This window comes from Rattus norvegicus, chromosome 11, assembly GCF_021556685.1.
Source record: "Rattus norvegicus strain SHRSP/BbbUtx chromosome 11, alternate assembly SHRSP_T2T, whole genome shotgun sequence".
Lineage (NCBI taxonomy): Eukaryota > Metazoa > Chordata > Mammalia > Rodentia > Muridae > Rattus > Rattus norvegicus.
Genome location: NC_141544.1, coordinates 40,232,700 through 40,249,900, shown reverse-complemented (window position 1 = coordinate 40,249,900; position 17,201 = coordinate 40,232,700). Strand labels below are relative to the sequence as shown.

Genomic DNA, 17,201 nt, shown 5'->3' with positions numbered 1-17,201 from the left:
GAGAGGGAGAGGGAGAGGGAGAGGGAGAGAGAGAGAGAGAGAGAGAGAGAGAGAGAGAGAGAGAGAGAGAGAGAGAAGAGCGAGCCTGCTTGGTTGTGTCCATACTTGGAAAATTAATTTTTAAAACCTATTTTAAAGATCTCTTACAGGTGGTCAAATCTTAGAAACCTAGGGCCAGAATGACGTCGCTTTTGGCTGTTCTAAGATGTTGTCTTTGGCTCGGACAGCCTGCATGAAATCTTGTTAATTATGACTGTTTTTCCTAGTTAGAACCCTTTTTGGGGATTTAAAAAAAACATTTATTTTTATCACTTACATAACTACATAAAGTATTTTCGTTGGGGTCCAAATGCCCAGTTGTTGCCAAGCACATTTGATTTCAGCTTCTTGAAATTATTGGAAGGTTAATACATTTTAGAGGTGCTTGTGCCATAATCACACGCTACTGAAATTCACAGTAATTTTCATAAGTTTCAGACAATTTCCATTGTCTTTGCATAGAACAAAGCATCAAAAGTCTCTATGACTGCCCCTTCTCTTTAGAAAAATGAGTATTATTCATTATTTCTATGAAATTTATGTTCCATGAAAGTGGTTTTAGTGGATACTCATGGTTTGCTTTTTAGCACGATGATATTTTATTTCAGAATTCATTAAGCGAATCTTTTCCTCCTTATAAAGTGACTTTTATTTTAAGGAAACTAGAAATGTCTCTAATGGTAAAATTAGGCAGGAAGTCATCATATTACTTGGTCCTTTAGTTTGTCTTTATGGATACCTTTCAAGAAAACACAATCTTGAAGCCAAGCACGGCGGCTCACGCCTGTAATCCCAGCATTCAGGAGGCTGAAGAGAAAGGTCACTGGAAGTTTGTGTTCAGCCTGGGCTACAGAGTGAGTTCTGCAGGAACTTGCTATAAGAAGGCCCTGTCTGAAAACAAAATTAAACTGGCCACACATCATTTCTCTAGACGTTGTCCTAAGGTTATAACTGCTTAGCTTCAAAGCTACATTTTGGACCCTCCTGTCTCTGTCCTCCTTGGAGCTGAGTTACTGGTTTGTGTTCCGTACAGAAAGCCCTTGAGGTGGTGCACATGGAAACCACACTTGGAGAAGCCGAGGAGTAGTAAGCCTCAGCAGCAAACATGCTCTTTGTCCTCTGTTTTGCAATCAGGAGTTGTGGAGGACTGACATCTGATTCAGGTCAAATCCCCTGGAACGTACACATTGCGTCCTGCTTTGCTTGGATCCTACAGATCTGCTACGGGCTGTGAGTCTCATACACTGAAGTCTGATATTCAATCAGGTTGCCATGGTGTTTGGAGATGGGGCCAGCGTCAGTCAGGTGCTGTGATAAAACACTCGCACAACTTAACGGTCTACTTCGGCTCACACCTTGAGAGGTGTAGTCCTTCCTGCTAGGGAAGACGCGGTGGAAGGCAGCTGGTTAAACTGCTTCTGCCGTCAGGAAGCAGAGACGGATAAACAAACGCTAGAGCTCAGCGTGGCTTCTCCTTGCTATTCAGTCGAGGCCCCCAGGCCAAATAATGGTGTTGCCCACATCCAGTCCAGGTCTTTCTACCTAAATGAGCTCAATTTCCATAAACCCCCTCACAGATGTCCCCAGAGATTTGTTTCCAAGGTAATTCTAGATCCTGTGTAGTTGTCAGGCAATAGAAAGTACTTACAGGGCTTTGAGAGATGATAAATTTAAGAGAGATAAGGAGGACGTGGTCCTCACAATGGGCTTAGGAGTCTTAGAGGAAGTTGCAGAGCAGACGGCTTTCCCCTGAGGGCACAGTGAATGCTGGCTGTCTGCATCCCAGGAGATGCCTCTTTACTACAGTCCAACCACGTAGAAAAGCAGACCTTGCACTTCTGACCTCTAAAACGGTGGGAAACGTCTGTTGTTTCGGACGCTTCTTTTTGCGAATGAAACATGCACTTTCAAATACATCCTCCCGAAGATCAGAAACAGGAACCCGAATACTCAGGAGAGGTGCAGTGGGGTTTCAGACGATTGTCCAGGTGAGTCAGAAAAACATGGTTTAGAATTAGAATTAAAGCTTCAGTCATTTTTCTGAACATGTTAAACCTCAGCATCCAATAATCTAATGGATTCCCTTAATTTGTAATGGAAACAATTGCCTGTCCTGATTTGCTAATGAAGAGAAATTTTAAAAATAGATTTTGTTTTAATATGGAAATAGCTAAAGCGCGCGCACACACACACACACACACAGCCACCACCATCACCAACACAACCACATGATCTAGCAATTTTACATTGGGTTCATATCCAAAGTTGGTGAAATCATTATCTTTCCCAGACACTAGCACACCTATATTCATTGCAGCAATCTTCAGACTAGATGTAATACGAACTCATCCGATCCAGTCAGGAGTGAATAAAGAATAAAGTGTCATACTTATACAATGAAATACTACTGGGTCATATAAAGTAACGGAACTGTCTTTTCAGCAGGGTGAATGCCGCTCTGAAATGAGCTGAACGAAACCAGCCAGGTACAGAAAAAATACTTAATCTCCTTCCGGTTGCCGTGACAAAGCATCTTGCAGGAGAAAGCTTCCGGGTTCCAGCCCATCAAAGCAGGGAATTCAAGCCAACAGGAACTTGAGTCAGCTCATCACATCCACAGTCGAGAGAGCAGTAGAAGATGGAACAACGCTCTTGAAAGTCCCGGAAGGGCCTGGATATGTAAGTATGACAGCACCATAGTGCACAACGAGAACTTCCGGTTACTGCTCCTTTTAAATGTTTATGTTGTAAGAGTGTTTGCAAACCTACTCCTCCTCGTGGTAGGATCTTTCTGGAAGCTGGGCTTCCATTTTCTTGCTAGGCTCCATGCCGGTAAGCCCCAGTGACCCTCCTGTCTCTCTCCTCCTTGGAGACAGGGGTTACAGGTATGTGTGGGGTAGGTAGTTTGTTACATTCTGGAACCCAAACTTCAGTCCTTAGGACTGCACAGCAAGTCTCTTAACCACCGAGCAATCTCTCTCCAGCCTCTGCTGCTTCTTTAATAGGACAAGAGAACTGTGGGCCAAACATGATGTATTTAAAAATAATTAGCACATCACAAAATCCCCAACACATAAAATTGACTAACAGTTGAAGAGATTGAAATACTACATTGAACGCTACTCCTTGTAAACATATATCGAATTATCATAGTGTAGTGTAGTGTATAGGTATAAATATCATGTTTTAGTAAGAATATAATGTTCTGTCTTTTTCTTTTTGAAGTAGACTTACAGTTTAAGGTGTGGATACTCTACTTGGACACTTAGCATCCCATAGGTTGCATGATTATCCTTACCTGGCTGTACAGAGCACTAGGCCAGCTGCTGGCTGGTCATGCGATGTGCCACAATTATGAGGTTTTGTAAAGAATGCAAACTTTGTCATTAGTAATATTATATATTGAGAACATGTTGAACTAATACCAGTTTGAGTTAAATAAGATATTAATTTCAATTTCTTTTTATTTTTGAATGTGGCTATGCAACATTGTAAATATACGTACTATGTTTCTATTGGACAGGGCTATTCTAAGCACATGATCCTGTGTATGATGTAATTAATAGAATACACATTAATTCAATACCAGTTGTGATCAACTAATGACTAGCAGCCTTATCGGTGAATTTATTTAAGAACACTGTATGAGTTTTAAAAGCGAGTATCTCCATTAAAAGAATTCATATCCGCTTAGAGTCTGATCTCCACAAATCCCGAGTTAAATTGTGGTTGTTAAGCCAGACTTTGGAAATTAAAGAGCTGGAGGGAAAGCCTAAGGGATTGTGAGAATTACTTTTGGCAGTGGAGAGGTGGCAGTTTTGGATGGGAGAAAGGGAAGGTTTTCTGTGGTAGATGGAGGTGATCTTTGCACGTGTTTTGTTGCTTTTCTTTTTCCCCAAGGATGGAAAGGTGGTCTGTAATATGAAGACACTGTTACTAAGAAAACATTAATTTAGGTAATGTTTCTTTGTAAAATCAAAAACATATTTTCCTCTGGCATAGGAATTCTCACAGGCAAGGCCTAGAGTTAAAAAACAGAGGAAGATTGCTGGATAAAAAAAATCCCAACTGAGATCATTAGTAAAAGCCAGGGATCTGTGGATTCATTAACACAAGCGTATCTGAATGGAACGATGGGTGCCGGGTGATTAAGCCAGAACTGCCTAGACATTGCTGTTTTGTTTGGCTCAGAGGTACACCTGGTTGGGGTTCAGACATTGGCCCTTTTATTCACAGGCTGTCAGGGTAGTTTTGAATCAGTTTAGATGCCTTTGTCTTCCCCAAAAGGTTTCTGGACATCTCATCTTTCCATTCTGAAGAAATCTACATCTTTTTGAAATCCAGTTAGCATTTCAGGCATCCAGCCAGTGTACTTGTTAAATAGATAGTAGTGTACACACACACACACACACACACACACACACACACACAGAGGGAGAAAGAGAGAGAGAGAGAGAGAGAGAGAGAGAGAGAGAGAGAGAAAGAGAGAGAGACAGAGGGAGACAGAGAGACAGAGAAAGACAGAGAGAGACATAGGAGAGAGACTGTAAAAACTCCATAGATTCAGTGAGTATATGCTATAAATGACTGGTAGTGGGAAAGATTCTTCCTCCACTTCCTCCTCCATTGCAGTCTTTTCCATACTGTGGGTGCTGCTACTACCATTCTGTCATGTCAGTATTGACCTGCTAGGCTCATCTATAAGGAAAGGTCAATCTCTGAGAGGATTTCCACTTCCTGACAGCACCCCTGTTATCCTAGTGGTACACCTACAGGCAAGCACATCTACCTTTTCAAAAGTCGCTTTCATTGTCTGGAAGACAGCTGTCAGATGCGCATATCTTGATTAGACATCTATGAACATGTCTATTTCTTAACAAAGCGTCAGTGGGATGTTCATTTTTGGCTTTTCCAGACTGAAAAACCATGCCATCCATAACTCATTTCGCTTTCACGCTTCAAGACAACAACGACTGTCCTGGTTTCTCAGAAAACCTGAATGTGCTTGTCACCAAGCAGGACTGCCTTAAAGTTTGCCAAGCAGGCATTGCACCTCTGGTCATCTGAAGTTGCTAAGGCATGAGGCTACCTGAGGACACACCAGTTTACCTGCCTTGAGCACTTCTGGGGCTTGCTGGCTTTCCTGGAGCTATAAAAGTTTTTATTGTTCTTCTACGCATATCATGCCATGAGTCACATGGCCTTCCGGGACTTCAGCTGCTTGTAAAAAAGCGCAAGGTTTTTGTTGGCTGAGGTGCAGGGTGTGAATTGCTCATCACTCTTATAGAGCAACTGGAGACCTCTTTTGGGGTCATTGGTTAACCTGCACCAAGGGCGGTTAATGGGCCTATGGAGGAAAACACTAACGTTGCATGTAAATATGGGAACAAAGATCTCTGAAGGCAACTGACCACCTGACCTGGGGTGGGAATACCGAGAGCCAGTCTAGGAAATCTCGAGTGCTTTGCTCTTTTCTGAGGCACACGGAACTCATTATAATCCATGGAAACAAAATAATCAGGACTGAGCACCTCGAGTAAAGCAAAGGTTAGAAACCCTTGGCTCAACTTTGCCTAGGCAGGCTTCATTGGGTGCGCAAAGAAATCTCTGTGAAGAGAGGCCTCCTGGCTGCACTGTGAGAGCTTTTATTGCCTGTTCTGATAATCAATGCCACGCATTTCTACCATTATATGATGTTTAAAAAAATCAAACTTCTTGGGGATATAAAATTATGACTGCCTGGGCCCATAGGGGTCCACAGAGACTGAACTGCCAACCTTAGAGCATGCATGGATGGACCTAGGCCCACTGCACATATGTAACAGATGTACAGCTTGGTCTTCATGAGGGACTCCTACCAGCAGGAGCAGGGCTTGTCTCTGACTCTGTCACCTGCCTTTGGATCCCTTTCCCCTAACTGGGCTGCCTTGTCTAGTCTCAGTAGGAGAAGATGCAACACCTAGTCCTACAGCAACTTGATAAGTCAAGGCGGGTTGATACCCATGGGAGGTCTCCCCTTTTCAGAGGAGAAAGGAATAAGAGGGGGATGAAGGGGAAGTGAGAGGGGAGGACTGGGAGGAGAAGAGGGAGGGGAAGCTGTGATGAAGATGTAAAGTAAATAAATGAATTAGTTAAAAATAAAATTATGAATGTGTTAAAATAAAATACTTAAGATTCTCCACTGTCAAATGCGGACCATAGTCTATTCTGTGAGGTAAGTTGTAATTAATATGTGATGGCTTGTTTCTGATCCTAGCTACACTCATGTGAAAGGAGGGACCCTCAAGTGAGAAAACGAATCCATAAGAACAGTCTGTAGGTAAATTTATAGGGGCATTCTCTTGATTAATGATTGATATGGAGGGCCCAGCCTTTTGGAGGAGCTACCACCCCTGGGCAGGTGGTCCTAAGGTGTATAAGAGAAGAAACCAAGCAAGTCAGGAACAGCAAGCCTATAAGCAGCATTCTTCCATGGCTTCCACTTCAGTTCCTGCCTTGAGTTCCTATCTTGATTTCCCTCAGTGGTAGAGTATAACCTGAGAATTGTAAACTGAAATTCCCTTTCTTTCCATCCCAAATTGCTTTTGCTTGTGGTATTTCTCACACAGAGACATGGCACTATCTGTCTTTTCTTGGCAAATCTCAATGAATCCTAATGGCTGCAGTTGTACCCACTGGACTAGCCAAAAGACCAATAGGCAGTGGCATGTGGCACCTGTAAGTCCGACCTCAAAATCAGCAAGCCAGATTGCCCAATCCCCACCACTGTAAGCATTCTTTAACAAAGAGGAATCATAGTATAGAGGCTAAGTAAACTATTCAGGGCTTTGTTCTGAATTTGGTTGTATAGAAGGTCACTTATTACAATAATTATATCAAATAACATATCAACATACTCACATTGCTTTGGAAGGTCACTTGTCAGCAATTCAAGAGCTGGATTCCTAGGTGAACAGTCTGTAGAAAATGTAACAAGAAATGAAAAAGGTTTGGAATCCAAGACCTGTCTTAAATCTTTGAGAGTTCTATTAGTGTCACATTTAGAAAGTATACTACATTGAAAGCTCTGTGAAGCCAATTGTCTTCTCTGTCTTTCACTGGCTACCAGCATTCTGTCCTGATGGGCTTGGATTTGTTGATCTTACTGTGTCATAACCCAATAAGCAGTCTCTAGGTGGGATAGCAAAAGGGCAGGTCTTTACCCATAAGTCAGTCAGAAGTAGTCATGAAGTGGGTCATTAGTGCCTAGGAATCATGAGGCTATGTAACAATGACAGGAAGGGCATATCATCAGGAAGAAGCAATCCTGGGATGAAGGCTCTGGTGACCTTGCATCTCAGAGCTCACCCATCGAAGGCCATGCTAAATGGTGGGCCATCTCCAGAAAACCCACATGCATGTCTTAGACTTTTCTAGATGGCTTCTGACAAGATACATAAATTGGCACTCAAAGAACTTAGTTTCTTTGTTGAAGTTCGAAACGCTACTTAATCAAGGTTGAAGTGAGAATCCAGGTTTCCTGCAAGCTCCCTCCAAATTTCTCCATGGTTCTTAAAACTTGTTATTAAAGAAGGTACCTCAAATATTTGAAGTCATAGTTTCTACTTGTTTCTAGTAAATTAAATACATCTTTATAATTAAACTGAAAACCAATGGGAAGACTTTTTTTTTCTTCTGTTTTTTAACATCGTTGTATTTTGGAAAGTGAACCCATCCTGCATTGCCGGGTGCTCTGGTAGAACTTGTATTCCAGCTGTAACTCAAGTCTTAGAGAATGGAGACTCAGCTAGGAGGCATAGAGCCCGCTGGCCTCCTGCAGCTACTCTGGCCAGTGGTTACTTCCCGGGCCTCTAAGGCTGAGGAGCCAGAATCAAGGCTTCCAACTGGCAGATACTCTAGACAGAAAGGCCCAGAACACAAGGTGGTCTGGGCTCACCTGGCTGAACACCACAATCCAGAAATGAACTCCTTGCCTCACATTCCTGTGCCACACAAGCAACGCGTGGTGGTGCGTTTGAGTGGAAACTCTATGCAATCTATTCTATTTTAAACTACTAAGGAGCTGACTTTGTTAAGAAGTATTAAATGAATAGTTCACAGAAGATCTTCCTAGCAGCATATAATAGGCCTTTTTCACATTAATTGTTGTTTTCTTTGCCTAGGAGTACAAGGTTTTCCAAGCAAACCTTTCTTCATCTACTTATTGTAGTTTCCTCACAAATTCCTAGGGTCTCTTTTGTACAAACTACCATGGACATATAAATGATATTTAATGCACTTTCCATTAATGGAGTTTAGGTTCTGGTTGAGAAGGGAGGCTCCATGAAGTCTTAAATTCTGGTTTTTATCCACTTATGGGACCCTTTCCCTCCTATTGGTTTGTCTTGTCCAGCCTTGATGTCTTTGGTTGATGAGGGGAGTGGGGAATGGGAGAAGTCTGGAGGGAGAGGGTAGGGAGGGGAAAAAGTAAAAAAATTTTCAAATAAAAAATTTAATTGCCATGTAATATTTGTACAAATACATGGGTGTTGTTTCCTGCCTTGTTCGTTATTGGGGTCTAGTCCCAGAGTGCTGTCTCTGGCAGAGAGCAGGAATTCAGGAACTCTCTGTGGAATGTCTCAATGAATACATTTGCTGTGGCAGTTAACATTTATGGTCAACCTGACTGGATGGATCTAGGTTCTCCTAGGAGACACACCTCTGGGTGTATCTGTGAGGAAGTTTCACCATGGATTAAGAGAAGAGGGAAAACACACCATGAATGTGGGTTGCATGCAATGGGGTGGGGGTTCTACACTGAATAAAAGGAAAACAAGAACAACAACAGCAACAATAACAACAACAATAACAACAACAACAACAACAACAACAAAACCAAAAGACAAAGAAAGGAGGAAGCCAGTCAAGCACTAGAGTTCATCTTTCTCTGCTTCCTGCCTGGGGATGTGACAGCACTGGCTGCCAGAAGCTCCTTTTGCTAAAGCCTGTCTCACCTTTATACCTCTCCATCCATGACAGACTATGCTCAAACCATGAGGTGAAATAAACCCTTCCCTCCACATGCTGATTCTGTCAGGTGTTTTGCCATCTCATGGAGAAAAGTTACTAATGTGCACATAGGCAAGGATGGTCACATCCTCATATGTGCCCTTACTGTCCTAAGCACAATCGTTTGTCTCACTTGATCCCTACAATATCATAAGGTAGACTACTAGTAGTCTCCATTTACCTATGGGGGAAACTGGGCATTAAAGTGGTCCAGTGATGCGACCCTGGATTTATCCCAGAGTCCTCTAGCTCTGAAATCTGTCATCTTAGGCATGCTCATTTGTCTCTAATTGCCAGGTTGCCTTCTTTAGGATAAGAATACTGCTTACATATTTCTAGAATATATAGAGAACTATGTAACTATCTTACTGGAGGTGTATGTAACTGTGGACTAGAGTGCTTTATGGATTCTGAATTACAGGTAGAACTAAGGCTACTCTCAGGGATAGGAAGGCTTTGAGTAAGAGTAGAGCTCACCTTCCTATGACTTGAAATTTCTTACAGTCCAAGCATTTTGGCCAGGTTTTTCATCTTTTACCTGGTTTCATCCCCTAAAGTAGCTCATGTAGGCAAGAATGCTGTCTGGTTCAGATTTACCCCCTTCTCCCTCCCTCCTGTCCCTCCTTCCTCTTCCTTTCCTCTTTCTCCCTCCCTCCCCCTTCTCTTTATTTTATTCTTTTCTGGAGACATGGTCTCATGTTTTCTAGGCTGTTCATGAACTTGGTCTATAGCTAAAGAGGATCTTGAACTATGGATTCTACCTCTACCCACCATGTCCCAGCATTACAGGGACATGGCACCACATAGGCTTCTCTTTGCCCCTTTCTCCCTCTGCCACTTCCCCTTTCTCCACCTCTCCTTTTCCTTGACCTGTCTCTCTTCCCATAGGGTCACATTGTGGAGCCCAAGGTCTATAGCTGAGGTTGGCCTTGGCTTCAAGACTCTTCTGCCCCATCCTCTGGAGGGTTGGGATAAGATGTCATGGTAATGCTACCTTGTTCATGCTTCTGCACAAGCTCAGCACCTAACATAGTCACTTTCTCTTTGATTGACATGAATTACTTTACTATTGGATGGTGGGCTTGTTGACAGCCCAGGAAGCCTTGCTGTACTGAAGTGTTCTTGCTGAACACTGAATTTTGGTAATGTTTCATATATATATTATATATATTATATATACATTATATATGTATAAATATATGCCACTTCCATATATATTATATCCATATATATAATGTATATGAGTACACTGTCTCTGTCTTCAGACACAACAGAAGAGGGCATCAGATCCCATTACAGATGGTTGTGAGCCATCATGTGGTTGCTGGGAATTGAATTTATGACCTCTGAGTCATCCCTCCAGTCCTGGTAATGTTTCTTTTAAATGCTTTCTACAACTCTCCCTCCTCTTTGAAAGAACCCTAGAGAAACACAAGCACACAGTAATTCATATGAAATCACTTTTGACATCTTTAGAGGTTTCTCTAGGTTCTTGCTCGAGTTTGACAGTCGTTTTATCCCACCTACATTCTTCCTGTACTTGAGGGCTTTCAAAACACACACTCGGGTTCATTTTAATTTCCTCTAACCTATTCATTTGTTTTTGTCCTCAGAGGTTAAAAACACTTTGTAAAATTCACAAATACCAAAAGTATTTTGCTCGGTGAAATAGCTTTTAAAACATCAGATCGAATTCAGAATATTTCCCCAGGGGAAGGATGGCCACAAGGGGTCAAATGATTAACTGAAACAACAAAGCAAGAGAACTAAATAACTCTGGACCAAGTCATGCTCCTCTCCACTGTGAACGGTTGACTAATCTGTGCTATTTGCTTTTTGAAGTAAAACACTGACTGGAATATATGGAACTGGGCCTTTTGTATATTTCGACACTACCGGTCTTTTATTTTTTTTTTCCAAACATGTTGCAATGAGATCAGGCATTTCTATTGCTATTGGTATGTTTCTAGTGGCAGAAAAGGGCCCTGTGTCTTTGCAGAGAATGATTTCTGCCTGGGTTGAACTTCACTCTGTTAAACAATCGTTCCATAGTCTCAGGGTCTATGCCAGCTTGTGATTCTTTTCAGTGTATTCTAACTGGGTAAGACTTCAACTTCTGCTCATATTTGTCATCTTTTGTAGTTAAAGCACTATGCCCTACTGTCGAAGCCCACACCGACACAGCACTGAGAACTGGGTGTAAGCCTGTGGGATTAAAACACACACACACACACACACACACACACACACACACACACACACACACACACACACACACGGGTTATTCATGTTAAGAAAGAATGCCTTCTGTAGCTTTATTTACCAAATATATACCTCAAGTCGACCAGGTGGAAAATTCTGGGAAACACTGTGGGAAACCCCGGCTTAAGGCTTTGGTAACAAAAGACCGAATATGTGCCCCAAATTTACTGGGGAGAAATCCAGGAAGACCAGCCTAAGTCCCAAAAACAAAAGGCTGGGAAAAAACAAAAGGCAGGAACGAATTGACCATCACCATCTGGACCTGGCTGTTCCTTTGTTAGGAACAAAAGGCTTCCACATGCATCAGCAGGGCTCAGCAGGGGTCAAACCCTGCAAGGGACCCAGAAGGGTCTGTCAAGGGGGTGAAACACTGCAGGGGACCCAGGAGGCTCTGACAAATCCCCCTATTTTATTTTTTTATTAAGCAAGTCCCCCTATATTATTTTTTAAGCAGCGCTTGTCTTAGGACACTTTGGGTTACCCGGCCTCTTTCCTGTTTCTGGAAAATTCTGCCAGTCTCAGAATTTCCTGTCTTAGGTGAGGCCTTGCCCCAATGATGACGCCTGCGCTGCCAGTGTGTGAATATTGGGAGTAAGTCTGCAGGACTGAAAGAAAACACGTACACGGGTCACCCGTTTTCAGAGAGTGCCACCAAGGCTTTACTGAGATCTCTTTACATACTGGAGGCAAAAGTCTTGGAAAAACAACAAGGCAGGTGAAAATTCCCAACTAGGAAAACAGGAAAAGTCTGTGTGGTGGAAAGTCCCAGGCCCAATCAGGGGCATAAACAACTTCTTAACAACAACAAGCTGGAAGGCTTGGTGGGGGGAAGGGTGCCATGGAAAGTCCCGGCCCCAAATTAGGGGCCAAGAGCAGCTGCCAATGGTGTAAACAACTTCTTGCTATAGCAGGCTAGAAGGCTCAGCAAGGGGGAAGGGAAACACCCCAAGGTAGGGCCCAACACCCTACCATATAAAATTACTCATTTTACTTATAACCAATTAAAACATAGAGCTGTTGTGTTACTATACTTATTATTTGAGGCAGAGTTTCATGTATGGCAGGGTGTACGCAAACTCACTGTATGTCAGAGGATGACTTCACATTCCTGGTCTTCTTACCTCTATCTCCCTAGGGCAAGACTACAGGCAGTACCCATCATGCTTGGTTTTATGAAGTTCTGGGAATATGCTTTGTGAATGCCAGGGCAAGCACTGTATCAACTGAGACACATTCCTAGTTCCAATTCAAATGGCTGCTGCCTCTTCTACTTTACTCTTCTTCTTTTTCTTTATTTCCTTTACATTCCGCTCACTGCCCCTCCTCCCACAGTGCTTTTCCCTCTTCTCCTTTGAGGGGGTGGTGGTCCCTGCTAGCTATGCCACCACCCTGGCACATCAAGTGTCTGTGAGGTTAGGCACATCCTTTCCCACTGAGGTCAAACAAGCCAGCACAGGTAGAAGAACATATTCCCCCCACCCCCAGCTCAAGTTGTTTGGGATCTACATGAAGACCAAGCTTCACATCTGCTACATTTATTCAGGGGGCCTAGGTCCAGCCCATGTATGTTCTTTGGTTGGTGGTTCAAGCTCTGAGATCCCCAATGGTCCAGGTTAGTTGACTCTGTTGGTCTTCCTGTGGAGTTCTAATCTCCTTTGGGGCCTGCAATACTCTCTTCCATAGAGTCCCCAAGCTCCATCCACTGTTTGAGTGTGGGTCTCTGAATCCCTCTGAGTCAGCTGCTGGGTGGAACCTCTCAGAGGACAGCCATACTAAGCTCCTATCTGCAAGCATAACAGAGTATCATTGATAGTGTCAGGGATTGGTGCTTGCCCATGGGATGGCTCTCAAGTTGGACTGGTTATTGGTTATTATTATTAGTCCTGCTTTCCTCAGTCTCTATTCCATCCCCTGTCCCTGCATTTTCTGTAGACAGGATAAGTTTTGGGCCAAAAGTTTTGTGGGAGTGTTGGTGTCCCTATCACTCCACTGGGGTTCCTGACTGACTACAGGAGGTAGCCTTTTCAGGTTCTGTATTCCCAATGCTGTGAGTCACATCTATAGCCACCCCCATTAATTCTTGGGTGCCTCCCTAATTACAGATCTCTGTCATGTCTTCAAGATGTTCCCCACCTTCCCATGTTTGTTAGTTGCAGATTTCCATTCATTCTCAGGGCCATCTGGCCATCTTTCTTGTCCCATCACACACCTGATCCTGAAACCTCCCCATTCCCCTCTCATTCCCCTCTCCCACCCAGATCCCTCCCTCCATCTGCCTACTATGACTATTTTATTCCACCTTCTAAGTGAGATTCAAGCATCCTTGCTTGGCCTTCCTTCTTGTTATCTTCTTTGGGTCTTTGGTGTGTAGCATGGGTATCCTGTATTTTATGGCTAATATCCACTTATGAGTGAGTACAGACCATACATGTCCTCTTGGGTCAAGATTACTTCACGCAGGATATTATTTTGTAGTTCCATCATTTGTGTGCAAAATCCATGATGTCCTTGTTTTTAATAGCTGATTACTTTTCCATTGCGTATATGAACCACACTTCCTGTATCTATTCGTTGGTTGAGGGACATCTTGGTTGTTTCAAGTTTCTGGCTATTATGAACAAAGCTGCTACAAACACAGCAGAGCTGCTATCCTTGTGGTATGGTGGAGCATCTTTTGAGTATATGCCCAGGATGGTATAGCTGGGTGTTTAGGTAGAGCTATTTCTGGTTTTCTGAGAATCTGCCAGATTGATTTCCAGAGTGGTTGTACCAGTTTGTGATTCCACCATCGATGGAGGAGTGTTCCGCTTTCTCCTCATCCTCGAAAGCATCTGCTCCCACCTGAGTCTTTGATCTTAGCCATTCTGTTAGGTGTAAGACAGAATCTCAGGGTCACTTTGATTTGCATTTCCCTGATGACTGAGAATATTGAGCATTTCTTTAAGAGCTTCTCAGACTTTTAAGATGCCTCTGTTGAGAATTCTCTGTAACTCTGTACTCCAGTTTTTGATTGGGTTATCTGAGTTATTGGTGTCAAATTTCTTGAGTTTATAAATTTTGGTTATTAACCCTGTGTCAGATGTAGGGTTGCTGAAAATCATTTTCCAATCTGTAGGCTGCCCTTTTGTCTTATTGACAGTGTCCTTTGTCTTACAGAAGCTTTTCAGTTTCATGAGGTCTCATTTATCAATTGTTGGTCTTAGAGCCTGAGACATTGGTGTTCTGTTCAGGAAGTTGTCTCCTGTACTAAGGAGTTCAAGGTTATTCTCCACTTTCTGTTCTATTAATTTAATGTATCTGGTTTTATGTTGAGGTCTTTGATTGGCTTGGACTTGAGTTTTGTGCAGGGCGGTAGATATGGATCTATTCGAATTTTCTGCATGCAGTCCTCCAATGAGACTAGCACCATTTGTTCCAATTCAAGCTTCTTTTGATGTATTTTGTTTTCCAGAAAAAACCTTTTCCATGCTTCTAAGACTTAATTTTACGTATTTGCATATGTCAGTTTAAAAATACTGATAGACTTATTCTTGTCCCCACATTAGGTAGGATATAAGACTCAAGATTTTATAAAGATACATGAGCACTAGTAGTTGAAGCAACAATAGCATACAGTTAAAAAGGAATAGACATGGAAAACTATGGATAATGTCTACTAAATCCTTTGCACCTAGGTGAGCCTCTCATTTACATTAACAACTGCACACTCAGGAGAAGAAACCAAGGCTTAGAATGACAGAGCAGATTGTTGAAATTGCATACAGTACCAGGGATGGAAATGGGGAGAAAGAAGTCATTTCTTCAAAGTTTAGCAAAAATGGCAAGGGAAGCCATCTGGGCATTATTTTGTTTTATTTATAAGAGGGGGAGTTTCTTATTCTCATTTAGTTTCCTACTATTGTTTTATAATTTTATGTGTTTTTCCTGCATGTATGTCTGCACTTCTTCTGTGTAACTGTGAGGAATCAAAGAAGGGGTGGAATCCCCTGTGTTGACAGGTGCCTGTTAGCCACCCACAAAGGTTCTCATGGTTTAAATAAGAAAAGCCTCCCTAGGTTCAGGTATTTGAACAGTTTGTCCCCAATTAGTGGCCCTATTTGGGGGTGGTTCAGGAGGCACAAATTCCTGGAGGGTGTTAGGAATTAAACCTGAGTTCACTGGAAAAGTGGTCAGTGTACATAATAGTTGAGTCATCTTTCCAGCCCCACTTTCTGCTTTTAATTGGATACATTTCCTTCTTTGCGCTTGTAAGAAGGCTAGGCTGATTCCATGATAGGCTTCAAATCGGCAGTTAAGGAGACATAGGTTGAAATCTGTTTCCAAGAACTGGGTATTTCCAGGCAAGTTCAGGTCTCAGAAGCAAGGGCAATGGCTTAGCAGCAGCTTCCAGACTTCCTCAGAAACAGTTTCCAGATCTCCCCAGCAAGTTTCCAGCCCCGCCCCCACACCTCAGTAATGGAATGTCTGTAGAACTGGACCCAATCGATTAGCATAAAGGTCACCTACCCCAGAATTCCCTAATGTGCTTTAAATCAGACTTGCAAGCTCACTTGGTTATCTTTCTATTCTGGTAATGGGAGACCCCAGCATGCTGGACTTCTGCAGAATAAAACACTCTTTGTGTTTACATACTATTTGAATCCAGGGTGTCATTCTTCAGTGAATCATGGACTCTTACACTTGGAAACTATATTTGCTATAGTTTGCATATTAAATGTTTCCTGAAGGCCTGTGTTGGAAGGGTGGTCTCCAGGGATGTTGGAAGTTGTAACTTTTAATATTTAGGTTTGCCTAGGGTCTGGTTGCTGGAGGGGAGTGTGGTCTGTCTGTCTCTGCTGGGTTTTTTTTTTTTTTTGTTTGTTTGTTTTTTGTTGTTTTCTCTCCTCTCATGAGGTGAAAAGTTTTGTTATGCTCACCCTTCAGTTATGTTATGCTGTCTTGAGATAGAGCCAAAAACAAGGATCAATTGACCATGACCCTGGGCCAGTAAAACCACAAGCCAATACAAAACACCCTTCTGTATAAGTTGGTTATCTTGTGTATTTGTGATAGTGCTAGAAAACTCATTAATACGTCATATTGTTAAACTGGAAGTGCTCTTAATTTATTGCTGAGATTGTCGAATTTATTTTCATTTATTTAATTCTTACACTTTTCAGTGTCCATATTACTCCTCTTACAGACAAATAACTTAGGATACCTCAGTTATTTTGTAGTCTTTCCCCACCACTATGTTAAATCCTATTTCCTGGAATAATTATGGATCAACATGGACATAGGGTACCCTTTGGTTTGCTTTGGTTTTGGTATTTTTTTTTCTTTTCCTTTTTGTAACCAAAACTTTAGTCCCACGGATTCTCTTAAACATTACAAATGATAGCATGAAAACAAAATTTTGCACAGTAACTGAAAAGATCAGCTCTACAATGTATCCTTAAAGTGATAGGACACTGGTATCTTAGTTTAACATTTCCAAATAAAGATGTTATGCATACAGGAACCAGGAAGGAACTGCTTTGAAAACCTTTGAAAACCTTCAGGGTGGGGTTCCTTCCCTTTATCTGTTGGCTTGTGTTCACAGCAGCTTTTGAAGACTGCTTACCATTTCACCCGCAGTACCACACGTGTCTCAGCTACTAGAGGAACTACAGCCTTAGCCAATCCCCGCCAGTTGCTTTATATCATCCGTACATCACATGTAAAACTGGGCAGGATCTAGGTTTATTTCAGTCTATGAAAAAGTAAAATTCAAAGAATAGTCACTCTCGCTTAAGGGAACATTGTAAAGTAACAGTTCTTTTTTTTTTTTTTTTCCCCCGGAGCCGGGGACCGAACCCAGGGCCTTGCGCTTC

At 42.3% G+C, this 17,201-nt stretch overlaps 1 long non-coding RNA gene across 2 annotated transcripts; it reads left to right on the top strand.

Moving 5' to 3' along the window:
- Window positions 1–1,072: 1,072 nt before the first annotated feature.
- LOC148002495 (uncharacterized) lies at window positions 1,073–6,228 on the top strand. 2 transcript variants are annotated; one of them, XR_015633227.1, is made up of 3 exons: window positions 1,073–1,269; window positions 2,482–2,718; window positions 4,955–6,228. It is a non-coding gene; the product is annotated as an uncharacterized LOC148002495 (long non-coding RNA). The 2 variants fall into 2 exon arrangements; XR_015633226.1 differs by lacking the exon at window positions 1,073–1,269 and adding an exon at window positions 1,839–2,027.
- Window positions 6,229–17,201: the final 10,973 nt, after the last annotated feature.